Genomic DNA, 4,176 nt, shown 5'->3' with positions numbered 1-4,176 from the left:
CACAGTTCACTGACTTTAATGAGTTTCTTAGCCATATGTTTATGGTATTTTATATCAGGTTTACATCAGGACTCTGGGCTGGCCATTTCATTATTTCAAAATCTTCCTCTTCCAGGCACTCATTGAGATTATCTGCATTATTCTGTCTTTATCTTTCGGGAATGACCAACCTTTTTGGGTATCTTGAATGAGTTATTGATATTCTAAAGATCCTATTAAACAATATTAACACTGCAATTTCAAATTTACAGATTTAGAAAGACCATATAGAAAGGGTCATGAAAATGGTAAAGTCAGACAGTCAGATATATATGTATATATATACAAATACAATTAAAGTCAGAATTATCAGCCCCCTTTGAATTTTTTTTTTTAATATTTCACAAATGATGTTTAACAGAGCAAGGAAATTTTCACAGTATGCCTGATAATATTTTTTCTTCTAGAGAAAGTCTTATTTGTTTTGTTTTTTTCAGCTAGAATAAAAGCAGTTTATTTTTTTTAAATCCATTGTAAGGTCAAAATTATTAGCCTTTTTAAGCAATTTTTATTTCAATAGTCTACAGAACAAACCATCATTATACAATAACTTGGCTAATTAACCGAACCTGCCTAGTTAACCTAATTAACCCAGTTAAGCCTTTAAATGTCACGCCAAGCTGTATAAAAGTGTCTTGAAAAATATCTATTAAATTATTATTTACTGTAATCATGGCAAAGATAAAATAAATCAGTTTTGAAACACCAGTAACTGGGATGTTTCTGAAGCGTTGTTTATTATTATTATTATTATATCTTTGTTTGTTTTCAGCATACACACACAGAAATAAAGGTACAAAATTTGTCACCATGGTGCTATACCTTTTCAAAAAGTACACTTTTGTATCATACAGGTGGTCATTAGTGTCTTTTCGTGTACATTTTCGTACCTCTATGGTACTATGAAGAACACATTTGTACTTTTTAGGTATTAATATGTACCTTTAAGGATCAGTTAGGAACAAAAATGTACCTTTTGAAAAGGTACCGTCCCAGTGGGAGATTTTGTGACTTTGTTTTTTATTTTGAACCTAGATTTTGTGAATGGAACTCATTAAATACCCTTAAAACTGCTTCTTTACTCATGTTGGGATAACTAGTGACCTTGAAATTTAAGAAAGTGAAGCACAACATTTCTCGAATACCCTCAGTCTTGAGTTGAATAAAATTCACCTTTGCTCTTAATTGCAGTCAGTTAACAGTTATCATTGTTGTCTGATACTTCAGTATGTTTTGTGTTTTTGTGTATGCAGGACATTGGCAGGTATTTGAGAGGGAATTTAGCTTAAGCTGGATGAGCTGTATGTTAATGTTGTTCATTAGCGGGCCTGTTATCAGATAACTCAGCCTAAGGGTCGGGAGGTCATTATGGAGACAATGGGTCAAGCGATGGGGGTCCTCCCAAGCAATTAGGCAAATCTGGTCGGGCCACCCTGCAGGAGCAAACCCCCACTGTGCTGCGTGTGTGTGTGAGTGCAGGTAAGGGTTAATGAAGTTTCCAGAAAAGTTTTGGCTTGTCTGAAGCAGGGGATTTAATCTTGTAGATTCAAATGCCCAAATAGGATCATCACAGTTATTTTGAACCCCCATTCAAAACTGTAAAGCAAGACATTTACATATAGTCATACATGCAGTTAAAAAAATAATTTAAATATGTGTAAAATAATGTAGAAAAGGCATGGCATGGTGGCTCAGTGGTTAGCACTGTCGCCTCACAGCAAGAATAGTTCGCTGGTTTGAGTCCCGGCTGGGCCAGTTGGCACATCTGTGAGGAGTTTGCATGTTCTCCCAGTGTTCGTGTGGGTTTCCTCTGGGTGCTCCCCCAGAGTCCTAAGATATTCACTTGATGAATTGACTAAACTAAATTGGCCGTAGTGTATGAGCGTGTGTGTGAATGAGTGTATGGGTGTTTACCAATGACTAATACTGGGTTGCAGCTGGAAGGGCATCTGCTAATTAAAACACATGCTGGAATAGTTAGCAGTTCATTCCGCTGTGGCAACCCCTCAAAAATAAGGAACTATGCTGAAAAAATGAAATGAAATTAATATTGTAGAAAATATGTAGTTTCAATGATGTTACGTGAGTATGAGTAGGTTACATTGTCTGTTTGTTTAATAAAATATTTTTAATAATTGACTTATTTTTTTTATAATTCAATTATATTATTTGAATAAGTTGTATTTGTGTTTGTTTATACCAAAGAATAAAATTTGGTAAATTTGTTGCAATTAAAAATGTTCAATCCAATCACATTACTTTAATATTTCTGTTTACTAAATTAGTTTGGTCTTTGCTTTTTGCTTTTTGATTGGACATGATTTGAAAAGGCACTTATACACTTGTCTATATAAGGTCCCAGGGTTGACAGTGCATGTCAAAGCACAAACCAAGCATGAAGACAAAGGAATTGTCTGTAGACCTCAGAGACATGAAGGTTACAGAAACATTTCTGCTGCTCTGAAAGTTCCAATGAGCACCGTGGCCTCCACCATCTATCAGTGGAAGATGTTTGGAATCACCAGGACTCTTCCTAGAGCTGGCCGGCCATCTAAGCTGAGCAATCGGGGGACAAGGGCCTTAGTCAAGGAGAGGATCAATAACCTCATGGTCACTCTGTCTGAGCTCCAGCGTTCTTCTGTGGAGAGAGGAGAACCTTACAGAAGGACAACCATCTGTGCAGCAATCCACCAATCAGGCCTGTATGGTAAAGTGGAATTTGCCAAAAGGCATCTGAAGGACTCTCAGACTATAAGAAATGAAATTCTCTGGTCTGCAGAGACTAAAATTGAAATCTTTGGAGTGAATGCCAGCCGTTAAGTTTGGAGAAAAACAGGTACCGCTCATCACCAGGCTAATATCCTCCCTACAGTGAAGCATGGTGGTGGCAGCATCATGCTGTTGGGATGTTTTTCAGCAGCAGGAACTGGAAGACTAGTCAGGATAGAGGCAAAGATGAATGCAGCAATGTACAGAGACATCCTGAATGAAAACCTGCTTCAGAGTGCTCTTGACCTCAGACTGGGGCGACGGTTCATCTTCCAGCAGGACAATGACCCAAAGCACACCGCCAAAATATCAATGGAGTGGATTCACAACAACTCGGTGAATGTCCTTGAGTGGTTCAGCCAGAGCCCAGACCTAAATCCTATTGAACATCTCTGGAGAGATCTAAAAATGGCTGTACACCGTTGCTTCCCATCCAACCTGATCCTGTACCATCCAAGCTTGAGAGGTACTCTAAAGAGAAAAATGGGCAAAAATTCCCAAAGACAGGTATGCCAAGCTTGTGGCACCATATTCATAAAGACTTGAGGCTGTAATTGCTGCCAAAGGTGCATCAACGAAGTATTGAGCAAAGGCTGTGAATACTTATGAAGATGTGATTTTTCAGGTTTTTTATTTTTAATAAATTTGCAACAATTTCAAGAAATCTTTTTTCACATTGTCATTATGGGGTATTGTATTATAGGAAATAAATGAATTTAATCCATTTTGGAATAAGGCTGTAACATAGAAAATGTTGAAAAAGTGTAGCGCTATGAATAATTTCTGGGTGCACTGCATTTATAATGAAATGTATAGTTTTATTTATTTATTAAGGTTGAAGCTTGATCATTGCATTGACATAATTAACATGCTCTTTTTCCAGTACACGAAAGAAATAACTGTTGCCTGTTATTTTTCATTTGTGAATTATATGAAATTGAAAAGAATTAAACAATATTGTCAACAATAAATTTTCCAAAGATTTTGAGTTTATTGACAACAGTGTTGTGGAAAGTTACTTTTTAAAGTAATATATTACAATCTCGTGTCACTTTTTTAAAAGTAAGTAACCGTGTTGCTTAGTTACTTTTCAAGAAAAGTAATTTGTTGTACTATGTTGTACTGTTTTTGTATTACAATTATTATTATTTTTTTTTATCTTGGCAGGATTTGAGATTATTATTATGATATATTAGATATATTAGAAAAGTAAAATTTTGCAGTAACAATTTATAGCTTACTACATGCAACTTTCTTAACCTTAATTGTAAGAAATAAACAAGCCGTTCAGCAAAGAACAGGCAGGCAAAAGTCACTGAAATCACGTAGCTGGCTGACTTCTCGCGATACTTCCTCCCGTTAGCTGAC

The sequence above is a fragment of the Danio aesculapii genome, chromosome 5 (genome assembly GCF_903798145.1).
Source record: "Danio aesculapii chromosome 5, fDanAes4.1, whole genome shotgun sequence".
Classification (NCBI taxonomy): Eukaryota; Metazoa; Chordata; class Actinopteri; order Cypriniformes; family Danionidae; genus Danio; species Danio aesculapii.
This window is presented reverse-complemented; position numbering follows the sequence as displayed.